Source organism: Callorhinus ursinus, unplaced genomic scaffold (genome assembly GCF_003265705.2).
Source record: "Callorhinus ursinus isolate GAN/ISIS: 27379988/994484 unplaced genomic scaffold, GSC_fseal_2.0 scaffold8, whole genome shotgun sequence".
Classification (NCBI taxonomy): Eukaryota; Metazoa; Chordata; class Mammalia; order Carnivora; family Otariidae; genus Callorhinus; species Callorhinus ursinus.
Window position 1 is genome coordinate 54,899,440 of NW_027397070.1, and position 16,642 is coordinate 54,916,081.

Below are 16,642 nucleotides of genomic sequence, written 5' to 3' on the forward strand. Positions count from 1 at the left end.
TGGGATCATGACCTGAGCCGAAGGCAGACGCTTAAGCATCTGAGCCACCCAGGCGCCCTTTCCTCTTTTCAATCTATGGTTTCTCCGTCTCTCTCTCTCCCTCTTTTTTGCATGGACTGGGACATCCCATGAAATCTAAGACAAAATGGCTATGAAAGGGATTCTTATCTTCTTCTACCTTAAAGGAAATAATTCCATCTTTCTAATCATTAAAAGTGATATTGTAACTTTTTTATATCATATGTTAAGTCAGTGAAACCTTTTCCTTAGCTTGGTCTAAATGTTTGGTTATGATAATGGGAATTAAATGTTAACAGATATTTTCCTATTTATAATCATATATTTTTATCCTTTGTATTAATAACATAAATGATTGAGTTAAATAGATTTCCTTATTTAAAGCCATTTTTATATATTATATTCCTGAGATAATTCTAACTTGTCATAATGTGTACTATTTTCAAATATTGTTAGGTACAAATCATGAATATGATTTTTTTTTGGCAGCTATACTATTAGGTGAGATTTGGCTTTAAATTTCCATTTTCACACTGTGCTTGTCTAGTTTTGGGATCAGTGTTCACCAAATTGAATTAGTGTCTTCCATTTCTCCTACTCTACTTCAAAGTCTGTATAACCCTGGAGTTATCATTCCCTAAAGATTTAATTTATCAAAAAACTATGAAAAATATTTTTCTATGGAATAGACATGAAGTAGAATTAGGGTGTAATAATGTCTCATCTTAATTTTTAATTATATTTTCTAAATGAAGAATGCAATTGAATGACATTTCATGAATTTATCTTTTCTTTTTAGTGAAATTATTTAATAGTCTTTGCTAAATTTGTTTCTTTCATGGGTTATTCTTGTTTATGTTAAAACATTCTTTGCCTGTATTTCCTGTTTTCTCCTATATTTGCAGTGCTTTGGTGATAGTAGTAGTAGTAGTAGTAGTAGTAGTAGTAGTAGTAGTAGTAATAATAGCAGTATTGTTTGTCCATGGAATTTCTGGCAAAAAGTATATTTAACATTTTATGCATTTGAGTTCATCATATTTTTCTTTGGTTTCTATTTAAGATACAGATAAAATCTCCATATATTTGATTTTAAAACCCATAGAGTTTTCTTTTCTTTTTTTAAAGTGATTAACTTTTTGATCTATCATTTATTTTTATACGAGCACTGAGGGAAGAATCCACTAATATTTTTTCCCGAATGACCCATTAGTTTTGTAAAAAGGATGGCTGTTTACTCTTACACCACTTAACGAACAATTGTTCTTTTCGCCACTATAACTGGCAAGTTGGGCTAACTTATGCCAAGTAACCACAGTTGCAAACCCCTAAGACTTAAAACACCAAGGTTTTATGTTTCACTGTCATTATATGTTTATTATAGCCTTTTTCTATTCTGGGATTCAATTAAGGATACCACATAGTATGCATTCATCAAATCTCCTTAATCTCCCCTCCTCCAATTTTTCTCATTTGTTTCTTGTTTTTCTCAACCTCAGGAGTTCTGAAGAGCACTGGTCAAGTGTTTTGTAGAATACCCCTCACCTTGAGTCTAGCCTATGCTTTCTCACGGATTAGACTGGGATTTGTGTTTGGGGGGAGAATATCACAGAGATAAAATTCCCTTTTCATCCCTTCACTTCAGGGATACATGATATCGATATGACAAATTTCTTCATTGTAAAGTTATGATTTTTTTCTCCATTCTTTGGAAACAATTCCAATCAGCCCTCAGTCAAGAGCAGGGGAATTAAGCTCACCTCTTTGAGGGGAGATTACATATACTACATGGAGTTCTTTTGTAAGGATAACTTATTTTTTCTTCTACCACTTATTTATTCAATAATTTACATCACTATGGACTCATGGATGTTTATTTTATAATATTTCCTTTAATTTTATTGTTGTGGGTTTTTTTAGGTTTTTTTCAATGTGATAGCAATTCTTTCACTATACACTGAAATTGTAAAACAAACAAACAAAAACATTGGAAATATCCAGTTGTGAAAAGATTCATCTGGGCAACCATCTTAAGAGCTGGGTAGGTAGCACTTTGGTCATTTTCTCTTTTTTTCTTTTTGCTTCCCTTATGTCTATTAATATGTTTGACATTTGTGAGTCAATAAGGCATATTGCACTGATATACCCAAGTGGGTAATATATGACTTGTGTGTCCAAAAATGAGACATTTTGTTTTAATATGAAGAATAGGATCAAACTTCAGGCCCTCCTCTTAAATGTGTATCCATTGAACTTACATTTTATAAGTTTAAGTTTGCCTTTCTTTTAGGTCTCTTTTGGAGTTCTCAAATAATGCATAAAATTATGGGGTTCATGTTATTTATTACAGATTTTTATATTTGGGCTATAGTTTCTTAATGTAGCAAGAAATGTAAACTCAAACTGTACCTAGTATGGACACATTCACATGCTCTTATCCAGAAAATGATAATGCCATCCCTTCTCTATTCAGTGATACTAATTGATAGGCAAACTGGTATATGCCCAGTGGTAGACAGGTTATCTCTCCCTAAGGAGTTTTGTGACTTACCACATCTGTGTTGACAGGCTTTTCCTAAGATAATATCACGTAACAGTGTTTTAATATTACCTGCCAGACAGAATTATTCTTCCTTGACAGTAATTTGTCTTTCAGAATTTCTGTGTCTCCTGCTTTAAAATCCCTTTCATCTGTCATCATATCCATATTGGCCCTTTAATTAAATTTTTCTGAAGTTTGAACAATATTTTAGTTTATGTCTCAGAGAGACATTGAAATTAGCCCCCTCCTTCTCTCCCCTTCCTTTCATATTAGCTTTCTTGGAGCTGAGTAGAAGTTCTTTGATTACTTTATTCCGCATCAGAGTACTTAGTACATGTAGATCTGTAGAAGGCATGGACATCATCTGGTATTTCTCATTATAATGATTTTATTAGTACGAAGGCTTCCCCTTTCATGGTCTTCCTAATAGCCAAAAACTTCCATTTATCAATCTCAGAAAGGAAAAAACAAATTGGAAATTGTCACTAAGACTTAACATATCATTCAGGACAAAAACTATCAGTTTCAAGAGAAAGACTCAGAAGACTTACAGTATCTATCATACCTTCGAGACTTTACCAGAGAAGACATGGTAAAAGATGCACCCAGATCTATTCCATCAAAGGAGTGATCATTCTCCTTGTTTTAGTGCAGAACCATATATTAGACAAAAACTATACATGATTTTTTATTCTCCTGTGATTATTTTGTGCAAACTGGAAGTGTAGCCATCTTTCAAATGGGCTAGGGTTCACGAAAGCTTTCCTGGTGGAAACCTGTCCTGTTCTACCAAAGTTAAACATAATTAGGTAGCTAGAATCAGTTTTATTCACCTTATGCAAGATGAAGGAAAGATACTGGACAGTCAGGAGAAATAAGATTTATTTAAAACCTCGTGAAGATGCTATAAGTCATACACACATTGAAGACCTAAGGTAAGGGGGAGAAGAATGCACATACCCCCCAACCTAAGGTACGGGGGAGAAGAATGCACATACACCCCCAATCTGTTTCTTTTTGCTGGTTGTAAAGGTAGTTTTAAACTTAAGAAGGCCAAAATAACATAGAGTAGTGTGAATTGGATAAAGGTCTCTTTCATCCTGACCCTGTCTATATTGATAATGGTTTTATGTGTGCCAATGAAGCCATTTAGAGAAACACGCTCAGCTGATTCTAAAGGAATAAAGCTAAATCTACTTAAAAAGTCTGAGTCACATAATAGAAAGCATTACAACACTTAGATGGAGTATCTATGTGACCTTTGACAAGTCACTTCCTATATCTTGTCTATGATCTGAGAGATCCCTTCCAGTTCAAAATCTTCAACGACTCAGACAATGCTAGTTGATACGTGGTTCCTGAACCAGGAGCAACAACATCAGTAGAAATGCAGATTCTTAGACTCCATTTCAGACTTACAGAATCAGAGTCTCTGGGGGTGGAGGTTGGTTTTAGCAAGCTCTCCTGGTGATTCTTATGAAAACTCAAGGGGAAAGCACTGCTCTGAGACATTTTAGTGACAGTTGGAAACAAGTAGAACACACAAAACAAGTAGGCTATCAGGGAACAACAGAAAGTTCTGAAGGAAGATGGGGTTTCTCTCTGGGTATAGAAGCAACCACCGGACAAAGTTGAGAATACATTTCTTGTTATGGTAGAAAACATTTTGGCTCAATCTAAACAGCAGTGAATGGTGGTGGTTGTCCATTATGAGGTATTCTTTTCCTTTGTCTTATAAAAATAGTGGTGTCACTAGAGTGCACTCTCACTCTGACTCCAGAACCAAGGAAGGTGGAAAGCCTTGCTAATAAAAAAAACCTTAGCAAACAATACCTGCTTTCATGTTCAAGGTGTATTTTCCCTCTGTAGCACTCTGGAGGCTGGTGCCGCTGCCATGAACTTTCTCCAGTTTCTCATCTCCAAATGCCCAAAAGCCCAATTTTCTTTATGACACCCAAGATCACACTACAGACTATAACATTGCCAGTCTTCTAGCCCTGACACAGGCTCCTGCAAGGAAAAGACTCTATGGTGATAACAATAATCACTTTATCACACAAAGAAAACTCATGATTCAAACAAGACTTTCCCCTGGCACTTATAATATCAGCTTTACTGTACCTGTGGCCATATAAAACAAAGCAAAGAAGAGAGAAGAGAATCAACCAGGAAAACATACCAGGAGCAAAATAAAAAGGTGATGGCCTCCACGAGGCAAAGGGATGGCACAATCCAGGAAAGGGGATCTGATGGCCAGCAAAGACATTCAGCACAGCTGAAACCAAGGAGAAGGCCCACAGTCATGCTACCCAACACTCCCTAGAATGTTCTTTTTTTTTTAAGATTTTATTAATTTATTTGAGAGAGAGAATGAGAGAGAGAGAGCACATGAAGGGGAGAGCGTCAGAGGGAGAAGCAGACTCCCTGCTGAGCAGGGAGCCCAATGTGGGACTCAATTCTGGAACTCCAGGATCATGACATGAGCCGAAGGCAGTCGCTTAACAACTGAGCCACCAAGCGCCCTAGCATGCTCTTATAGAAACAGTTTACTCCATCAGCAGTTCAAGAGTTTAATTCTAGCAGGAAAAAAAAAAAAAAAGAATAACCTCTTTAATCTTGAAGATGGCTAGTGTAACAAAGCATTACTGCCACAGGAAACCCACAATAAATCCCTATTGAATACAGGAATAAATGAGTGAATGAACCAATGAACCAACAAATGACAACTTGTGCAATGAAGTTTTTTTCAAATACAAAATGCAATACAGAGGAAGGAGATTTGATCCAAGTTATTCAAATAGGGCAACCACTATTATTTTCCCAGTTGATTGTTTGGAGATAAAGGGAACTTTGAAAGAACTATGGGTATACAAACAGATTAAATGTTCAAATGGGAAGGTGGCATATCATTGTTGTAAAGAGCTCAGGCTTTGGTGTCACACTGCTGTGTTTAAATCCTGACTTTGCCATTTGGTAGACAGTTGTTTTAACCTCAATAAATCTGTAAAGGGGGAAAAATGTCCCCATCCCATGGACTTGAATAATAATTATAATTATACCCATAATTTGATATAATACTTCGTAAGAGCTCACCTAATCATTAACCCATTATTATTAACACTGTAATTATCAAGCATTATATGTCACTAAGTAACTTTAGAATGATGCACTTGTCTGAGAGAGAGGACAAATACTGTTTGTTTCTCTTTATCTAAGGTTTTAATGGTTGACCAGAGAAAAGGGAGAGACTTTTAAGGGAAGGAGACAGCTTGGTCAGACCCTCTTACCCATATGACAATAAGAATTAAATATTTTAGGAACTAAATGCTGAAACCCATGACTTTCAACAAAATGAAGTTTATTCCCAGACACCAAACATGTTCTCCTCTACACACACACACACACACACACACACACACACACACACACACATACACACACACACGAAAATTATTATGTCTGGGCTAAGAAAAAGGAGTCAGAAGATGAAAGTCACAATCAGAGAATATAGAGTGTTCAGGTTAAAGAGAAAATGCATATCACAAAATGCATATCCTCTAGTGCACCCCAGATCATATGAAAGATTGGGCTTTTGGACTGAGCAATTAGTTACAAAAGGGAAGAGAGGAAGGAAGGAAAAGTAGAGAAAGAGAGAGAAAAAAAGAGAGAGAGGAAGGGAGGAAGGAAGAAAGAAAAGAAAGAAGGAAAGAAAGGAGGGAAGGAAGAGAATAAGAAAAATTCTGGCCTAAAGAAAGTGCTGGGCGCCTGGGTGGCTCAGTCGTTAAGCGTCTGCCTTCGGCTCAGGTCATGATCCCAGGGTCCTGGGATCAAGCCCCACATCAGGCTCCCTGCTCAGCAGGAAGCCTGCTTCTCCCTCTCCCACTCCCCCTGCTTGTGTTCCTGCTCTCACTGTCTCTCTCTGTCAAATAAATAAATAAAATCTTTTAAAAAAAAGAAAGAAAGAAATAGTGCTGAGGTTCCAGAGTTAGCAAGAGAGAAGCGATCTCTTCCTAACAATACTATTGATAAAAACTTGGTACTTAGAGGGAACTTTTAATTAAGTATGTAAGCAAGGGCTTATTTTTTTTTTTTTCCTGAGGAAAAGTAATCAGGGCTCTGACATAAAGATGTGACATTCCAGAACAGTAGGTTGGGAAACAGTGTAAGAGAAAGAAAAGGAAGGGTATCAGAGATTGAACAGAGGAGAAAACTAGACTCACACCAGCAGATTTAAAAAATCTATTATTTCATGAGAAATAAAATTTGGAATTATTGTAGAATAGTTTGACATACCTGGGATTTATGTAGAATTATGGTTATGACAGTGTGTAATAATCACAAAATAGCTCTGTGGTACTCTTTCATTGATGTGGATTCCTTCTTTAAAAAAAAAACAAAACAAAACAGTTTTTAGTTATGTGAGCCATTCTGTGTCAAAGAAACCTTCCAAACAATGCCATACATATTTATCTGATAGGGTGATTCTTTCCTGAAAATTAGAGACAAAAATGAGATGACTAGAGAAGATAGAATGCACTAGAAGGGAATCCTTAGATAATACTCTCTTAAGCTAATTACTTACTTACTACATATTATGCGTTTGTGGAGACTTTCAACTATTGACCACAATTAACATGCCCTTTTGTTCATAGAATTCCAATTCTGTGTCATACAAATAGTGCTGATATCAGGAATTGGGCTTCCTGATGCTGAGAAGTATACCCTAACTACTATCTCAGGTTATACTTCAGAAATTAATGTTAATAGATGAGAAAGCACCCAATATTTTCTGAAATGAACTTGTGCCAAACTTTATGCTTCCTATGAATTATTATTACTTATTTCTGGAAAACCCCTTATGATTTAGGTATTTTTATCATCCCTTATAACTGTTAAAGAAACTAATGCAAGGGGCACCTGGGTGGCTCAGTCAAATGGGCATCTGATTCTTGGTTTTGGCTCAGGTTGTGATCTCAGGGTCTTGGGATGCATGCTGGGATGGGCTCTTCACTCAGCGGGGAGTCAGCTTAAAGAGTCTCCCCCTCTGCCCCTCCCCCTACTCACATGCTCTCTCTCGCTCTAAAATAAATAAATAAATCTTAAAAAAAAGAAAGAAACTGAGGCAAATACAGATTAAATAAATTGCCTGAGGTCACAGTGATGCAAGAGCTGAGTCTCTAAAACACACACTGAGCATATGCTTAAAAGCATATTAAAATATGGTTCAGTGTATAAGTTGCTTTCCTAGTTTATTTTTTATTTTACTCAATACCTTTTGCAACTTGGACACTTATTCATAATATAAAATAATTCTGGAACATCTATGTGGAATATCAACTGCAGATATTTTCCCTAAATATAAATTGGATTACTCATAGTGAATTAAAAAAAAAAAAAAGCCAGATTGTATTCAGTAAACAAAACAAAAAACTCAATCCTTACATTCATCATTTCTACTCCCGGTAAATAAATCAAATAAAGTAAAGCATCATTCAAAATATCTTAATGTGAACTTTTGCCCTTGACTCATTACAAGAAATATTTTTTAGCACTGAAAATGTGTCTACTTTGTCTCAAATAGGCATATTTTTGAGTCTCAGAAGAGCTCACTTTCTTTCATATATTTAGGCCAAATGAAAAGCATTATCTATCAACTGCTAAAAGCCTTTGTAATGTTGTTATCAAAAACACAAACTATGTTTTAAGTCAGAGTTGACAGATTAAGAAATAAAATAAGTGACACATGGTTAAATTTGAAGTTGAGATAGACAATGAATTTTTTTTAGTGTTAAGTATATGTTCTGCAATACTTGTGGGGACATACACTAAAAAATTATTTGATGCCGATCTAAAATCTAAAATTGACTCAACATCATATATTTTATTTGGCAGCCATAGTATAAGAAGTCAAAATAAATCAAATAATTCGTAAAATTTTTGAAGATAGATATGTCAGATGTAAGTCTTCCCAAGTGATAAATTGACTCCGGTGAACATAAAAATACAATGTATACACATTTACACTGTGGATTAATCATTTTCATATTGCAGCTTCATTAGCTGCTCAAATGCTTCCTGATGAGCTCCTTTTTCATGTTTTTTTTAAATAATTTTACCCTTTATTTCTTTCTCCTGGATTATCATATTTAATGTGGTGACACTGGAACATTTTTATTTCATGTTTACAAAAGGGAAGTACTCTGATGAATAATTAAATCTAGGATGAGAAATTTTTAGAATTGCCTTAGATGAAGAACTGTTGTGCTGTTTTACTTTACTTTTTAAAGGGTGTATGTACAGACATCAGCCTTCCTTCCTCAAATCCTATTAAGATGAGATAAACCAAAGGCAAGTGACAAGTCTCCATCTTGTCCTCACACAAATTCTGTTAAGAGAACACCAGATCTATTCTTTACAAGATTATTTAAGGAAGGAATCAACCCAAAAAGATGTAACTGAAACATCACTATCTGGAACAAAAGGTAACTGACTTTGTTTCCAGAGCCGTTGTTATGTGAGAAAGAGAAGCTTACTTTATATTCTGTATATCTAATGGTAAAATGTTCTAATGAATTTTTTTGACAAGTTAAATTGAAAACAGTGGCAATTCAGTAGCTAGGATCACATTCGTATTTGTTTTAACATTCCAAATGCCCAGCTTTGGGTCCTACTGATAATAATAGCTACTATTAACCGAGTTCCCCTTTTATGTCTGCTTTCTGTGTTAATTGCTTAATAAGAGTTATCTCCTTAAACCCACCAACACTATGAAACAGATGGTAATATTGTCCTCATTTTATTCATTAGGATACTTGCCTAAAGTCATATAAATAATAAGTAGAACTTGTACAAGATACGGTCCTAGGTGGAGAAAACATTATGACCCCCTATAAAATGGGACAAGAATAACAAAATCTACAGAGAGAAGACGCTGAATTAAGCTGAGATACATCTTTCCGGTTTTTGATTGATTAGTGCCAATCCCAATAAGTACATAAAAATAATTGTATTTTTTTAAATCATGATTTGAGAAACTGCCCTATGGAAATAAAAGAAGTTGTAGAAGCTAAACACTCGCAACCTGCTTGTCCTTAAAGAGCTAATGTGGACTCCCCTCTGTAATGATTCTCACCTCAGCTGCCTTTGGGAACTCCTGGAAAGCTTTAAAAAATTACTTATTCCTGAGTCCCCTGCTGGAGACCATGACTGAATCTACCTGGCTTACAGCCTGGGTATCAGGCTATTTTAAAACTCCCTAATTGCTGGGTGGGGGTTGGGGGGGCAAAAAACCCCAAAAGACCACTGTCACTACGTGCAGCATTTGTAGGCTAAATCTTAATGCAACTGTTTACAGCAGTTTTTGCAAGTGTCTGAACAACATTCAAATTGATCCTGGCAGCTTTTCTAGCTACTGTATATGATGACTAAAAAAATACATTACTTTGAACAGGTATCTATTCCATCTTCTTATTAGAATGCACAACTAGAGCTTTGCGCAGTGGCAGTATCGTAGCCAATGAGGTTTATCCGAGGCGCGATTATTGCTAATAGAAGGACGTTGTAAAGTACATGGATATACAAAAAAGTTGCTTAAAATTTCAAAAACAACAACAATCATAATAATAAAGTGGGAAGATACATCCTCAAAGACCGACATTTCAGAAGACTGCCTTGTTTCTCAATGCCTGAGGATAATACTGCAATAATTCCTGTCCCCAGCCCCTAGTTCCCTAATTCCAAATTCTTTTGGGCATTCTTCTGAGAAAACAAACATACCCATGCATAAAGCCTTTAGTCCCTTCAGGTTCCCAGAAAGCAAATTAGTCCACATAGTAGACTAGAAATAGAAAAAGAAAAGTAGGGGGTGGTGAATTTGGTGGTGGCAGGGATAGCAACCAGATGATTTAAGAATGTGTGAGTGGCTGTTGGCAACAGAGATTGGCTGTGAGCTTTGATCCCTTCTGGGTTTGTTGGCTGTGGAAGTCCTAATTATGAACATAATAGATAAGCTCATCATGGCCACAACAAGCTACTTAATCTGGTTCTGCTAATAAAGGCCAATTAAGTTTGCATTATGAAATGATTTCTAGAATTGAAGGTAGGTGGACTTTTAATTATGTATTGTTTGAAAACACTAAAGATTTTGAATCAAGGGCTCAAAACATTATCTTTGGTATGTGGTAATAGTTCTGATCATACCAAAATTGTCTTCTGCACTTAAAATAGCAAATCAATGCTAAATGGAGTCAAATTGTTATGTAATTTGGATACAGGAGATTAGTATTATGTATTTATATTATTTCTTCTTCTAGACGTCCCATTATTTCTGGTTAATTTTAATCAAGATACCAAATGGCCCTTTATCTCTATTTTTTTTCCCCAGAACTGATTTTGACTACCTAACATTTGTTTGAATTTGGATTTAATAAATGCCTCTCTTCAACCCCTACAGCTAAGCTTTTGAACTAGTGGGTTGCTAATGAAGATACATAAAGATAAAGAGGAAAGAGGAACATTGGAATTATGTATATTAGGTCTGCAGTGTCTAAAATGTCTGCAGTGCTTTGATTTCATTCTAGCTGCCTGTGGAAGTAGAGATGAATACATATCAAACAGCTTAAATCATAGTCTAATATCATAGGAGAAAGAGCCTCAATTTTGCTACAGGTCCCTTACTGTAAACACAATTTCCAACCAACAGAAGTAGAACAACTGCTATCTAAATTCACATGTTGGAATCCCTCTACTTACTTATTTGTGTTTGTTTGATTGTTGGCTTTGTTCTGTTTTATTAGGTTTTATTTTTAGAGGCATATGGAGAAGAGTAAAGTACGTTTCTCTGTAGATGTTTAATAGAATTTTGTTGGACTAGTGGATTCCAGTGTGAATCAGAGTATCATTCTTATAGCACTGATTCTCAAACTCTAGCATGATCAAAATCTCCTGGAGAGCCTGTGAAGACAAGGATCACCGCTCTTCATTCCCACCATTTCTCATTCAGTGTTCCTAGGGGAGCACCCAAGAATTTATATTTCTAACAAGTTCCTAGGTGATGTTGATACTGCTGGGCCAGGGACCATACTTTGAACCACAGATCTATTAGCACCTATAAAACAGTAACATTGCATAGTATAACACACAAAGGCATGGCCAATTTAGTCAGGACCTAAAGTCTCATTTGATTCACTCTAAAAATATGAATCCACATGAAAAAGAAGTATGTTTATGGCTTCCCTCATCAAACACATTAGATTTTGTAACTTCCAAGAACCAGTCCCACACAAGAGAATGTATTCTGTGCCAGTACCCAATTTCTATCCTTCTGTCTAAATTTCACTGACATTGATGGTATTTATATACTTTATCCTCCCACTTTTCCTTTTATTATTATTATTATTATGACCATTATTACATCTATACCATCATCAGGAACAACTAAGGTAACATTATTTTAAAAGATTTTATTTATTGTGGACATTGCTGCAAAAAAAAAAAAAAAGATTTTATTTATTCATTTGACAGAGACACAGCGAGAGAGGGAACACAAGCAGGGGGAGTGGGAGAGGGAGAAGCAGGCTTCCCACCGAACAGGGAGCCTGATGCGGGACACAATCCCAGGACCCCGGGACCATGACCTGAGCCGAAAGCAGACGCTTAACAAATGAGCCACACAGGCTCCCTGGTAACATTTTTTTTTTTTTTAAAGTTAGGGTCTAGAAGGTAAGCTTAGTGTTAGTGATCTAGCTCTCTAACTCTGTTCCTAAATGCCTAAATCTCAGGGTCACTGGGTCAAATAAGACTCATCCTCGGGGCACCTGGGTGGCTCAGTCGTTAAGCTTCAGCCTTCGGCTCGGGTCATGATCCCAGAGTCCTGGGATCGAGCCCCGCATCAGGCTCCCTGCTTGGCGGGAAGCCTGCTTCTCCCTCTCCCACTCCCCCTGCTTGTGTTCCCTCTCTCGCTGTGTTTCTCCCTGTCAAGTAAATAAATAAAATCTTAAAAAAAAAAAAAAAAAGACTCATCCTCTAAGCCCAAAGATGGGCATAACAAGCTTTTATCACAGTTCTTAAAATTACATTTTGAAAGAAATCCCAGATTCCTGAACAAAATTTTTGCAGAACTAGAGGTACAAATGATCCAAAAGGCCAGGGCTTGCTTAATAGGAATCCAGACCAGGAATGCAGAGCCATAAATCCTTATGCTCCTGACAGCAACAGGATCATTGAGGAAGTTAAAGCTGACACATTAAACAACCAAGCAAAACGAAAGCACAACCCTTCATCTGGGGCAGATGGATACCAGGGTTTCTATGACTGTTATCACTTTAATCAAACAGTCAAATCTGTTTCAGATACCTCTGCACTCCTCATACATATGGACGTGGAATTCCTGGCCAGTCCATTCTTACTTTACCGTTAGAAAATTTCTCTAGCAAATGTTTCCTGCCTATGCTAGCCATATGTTACTGGAAGGAGGTCTTCATTGAGCTTGGTCCTTCTGGAGATAGTAACTGCAAATGATGGATCACGGAGATTATGAAAGGTTAGAGCAGGAAGACACTGTGGAGATGAGCTAATCTAATTTTGTCATTTTACAGATGAATACATTTAGGTGGAGATGAGAGAAAGTCACAAGGCCAGTTAGCGACAGATAATATAGGAGTGCTGAATTGTGCTTCTCTGCCTGGTACATTTGCTCTTACTCAATATACCTTCTTAAGGAATTCAGTTATTCTAGAAAACGCCCATCAAGACTGGTGTTATTTCAATGTCTGGAAACTGAAAATGGATCTACTTGTTTTTTATATTGTATTGTGTGTTATGATTCTATTTCTCAGAGGAACAGAACCAATAGGATATATAGATACAGATATGTAGGTATAGATGTCTCTATGGAGAGGTTTGTTTTAAGGAATTGGCCTACATGATTGTAGTGGCTGGCAAATGTGAAATATGTAGGGAAGCCCTGAAGATTGGAAATTGAGGTAAGACTTGATATTACAGTCTTGACTCTGAAATCTGTAGTGCAAGCCAGCAGCCTGGAAACTCAGGCCAGGTTTATAATTTGCAGTCTTGAAGCACAATTGCTTCTCTATCTGGAAACCTCAATTTTTGCCCCTAAAACCTTCAATTGACTGGATGAGATCCACTTACATTATAGAAAGCATTCTGCTTCACTGTAAGTTTACTGATTATAAATCTAATCACATCTATAATTACCTTCACAGCAACATCTAGACTATTATTTGACCCAACAACTGGGCATGACAGCATAGCCAGGTGTGCACATAAGATTAACCATCACACGTTGGTTTATTGCCGATTCCTAAACGTGTATTTCATTCAATTGTCTACATGACTAGAAAGTCAGGTCTAAAGTAGTCACCTCTTACCCATGGAGGATACATCCGAGAATCCCAATGGATGTCTAAATCCACAGATAGTACCAAATTCCATATACACTGTCTTTCCTATATGTACATTCCTATGATAGAGTTTAATTGATAAATTAGGTATAGTAAGAGATTAACAACAATAATTAATAATAAAATAGAGTAATTATAACAACATACTGTAATAAAAGTTATGTGAATATGGTCTCTCTTTCTTTCTCAAAATATCTTAGTGTACCATACCCGTCCTTTTTCTTGTGATGATGTGAGACAATAAAATGCCTACATGAGGAGATGCAGTGAGGTATGCCTTGTGACACAGTGTTAGGCTACTACTGTCCTTCTGACGTATTGTCAGAAGGAGGAGGGGCGCCTGGGTGGCTCAGTTGGTTAAGCGACTGCCTTCGGCTCAGGTCATGATCCTGGAGTCCCGGGATCGAGTCCCGCATCGGGCTCCCTGCTCAGCAGGGAGTCTGCTTCTCCCTCTGACCCTCTTCCCTCTCATGCTCTCTATCTCTCATTCTCTTTTTCTCTCTCAAATAAATAAATAAAATCTTTAAAAAAAAAAAAAAGAAGGAGGAACATATGCTTCCAGATGTCCCATGAAGAAAGTGAAACCACAGATAAGTGGAGGCTACTATATTTAGAAAGCACCAAGTTAAAAATTGCCTAGGTTAAACACGGTTTCCTAGGGTGGCCTTAGCTGATATTGTACCTTCCATCAGTGTGATTCCTCTCTATATTAATTTGCACCAATCTTTGAGTGAAGATAAGGACTTGGTTAATTACCACTCTAAAACCTCCATTCATATAAGGGGTCTTGATAGGGACAGAGTGAAGATATCTAAATATCTCAGTATATAAAAATACTTTATAAACTGTACAATTTTACTCATCATTCATTTTTAGGTGATCTTCAGAGGATGGAGTATTATCTAAGTGTTTCTTTTTTTCTATCAGAAAGGCAACTAAAAGTTGATTCTTTAGATTGAGGGAGAAATTGACATTGATCATCTGAGATCACAATAGAAGACTAAAACGCTGGGCTTTTTCTATGTTAGTTATGAAGAATATTACTTCAGCCTATGTTTATATTAAAGTATGCTTTTAAAGGAAAGCTGTCCTAAAACATTTTTGATGTTTGCACAGACTCATGCATGTAGAGATTATTGTCACGTGTAGAGTTCTTGCCTTTCCCGATATCCCTCGTCCCATCACTTCCTGACACCGCCCAACCTGTCCCTCCACCCCCACTGCTTCCTGCAGAATTTACAAACATGAACTCTGTGGGAACAGCCTGCAATCTATTGAAATTATGGAGAAATTTTTCTATCTATTCAATGGGAGCCTATTAAAAATTTAAAGAACATTGTCTCAAGTAAACTTTTCAGTGATGATTGGTTTACTCGCATCCACCAGTTTCTTTCTTATTAAAAAAACCTCGAAAGCTCTCTTCTAAATTCAGAAATCATATATTCACTACTCTTCTTTGGTTTAAAATGTGTGTAGATATAACCATACAAAAATCGTTTATTTCACTATATTGACATTTTGAGGGGGGAGGTGTGTATTAGGAAATACATGTTAGGTCTGGAAATTATAGTCATAATTTATTCTAAGTTTAACAAATTCAATACTAGATTTTAACTTTCTAGAATTATATTTTTTTAATCACCCAAAATTTAGAGTACAGTTTTTTTCTTTTCTTTCTTTTTTTTTTTTTGCTTTGTTTTTAAAGAGTAAAAAGATTAATTTACCTGAAATGTTGAAATCTCACACCTCGGTCTTGGCTCCCACAATCTCATTGCTTAAAAAATGCCTGCTTGCTGCTGAAACACTGTGTTAAGTGTCATGACCTCGATGAGGGCACCAATGATCGTACGTACTACTAAGTCTTATCCTACTCACTCCCTGACAACATTCTGTTTCCTGAACTGCAGTATCTCATTGGGAAAGACAGACATGCTAGGCACCTACTCTGTGTCAGGAACTTGCTCAACAGTGAAACCTCAGAAAAGTCTTAAGTTGAGATAAAGAGCGTCATTTTACAGATTAAGAACTGAGTGTTAAATTATATAAATAACCCAGGGCCTGACAGTTTGTAATATGCAAACACAGGATTTAAACCTCTTACTAGTGAGCTGTTTATATTTATTCATCCACTTAGAGCTCTGTCAGCACTAAATAAACTGTTCTATTTATCTGTTTATACTCAACTCCAAGTGCAGCCCATGACACATAATAATTACTTGATGAATCTTGGGTGATTGACTGAATGAATGAAGTTTTTTTTTTTTCTAAATTGAAGTCTTTCACAGTAAATTTATAGAGATTTACAATGTGCTAAATCTCAAACAGATAACATTTATTTCCAGTACCCCTATCCTTCCTATTTCAAGGTTTCCTCTAGAGGTTAGTAGTTTTTTACCTTTGACACCAAGTTAACACATAATCTTCTTATTGTGAAAAAATGGAAAGGTTATCATGACATTTGATGGAAAAAGTCAACTGAAATAATACATTCTGTGAAATACAACTGTCAAAGCAGAAATCCAACACTGTTCTTTTATTTCTTTGCAAAACATATATACATTTAGCTACAGATAATTAACATTTATAAAAGCCATAAAAGCTCACTTGCAACTTTTGGCAGGTAATTAGTTGGATGAATTGATTAATGTACATCTTAATCACT

The 16,642-nt window shown here is 36.2% G+C and overlaps 1 long non-coding RNA gene and 1 pseudogene across 1 annotated transcript; one reads left to right on the forward strand and one right to left on the reverse strand.

Annotated features, from left to right (window-relative positions):
* Positions 1-4,406: 4,406 nt before the first annotated feature.
* Positions 4,407-15,789, reverse strand: LOC141373187 (uncharacterized). Its single transcript, XR_012378891.1, has 3 exons — positions 15,705-15,789; positions 6,851-6,937; positions 4,407-4,567 (listed from the first exon to the last, which is right to left on the reverse strand). It is a non-coding gene; the product is annotated as an uncharacterized lncRNA (long non-coding RNA).
* On the forward strand, positions 10,045-10,111 carry LOC112822897 (U4 spliceosomal RNA; annotated as a pseudogene).
* Positions 15,790-16,642: the final 853 nt, after the last annotated feature.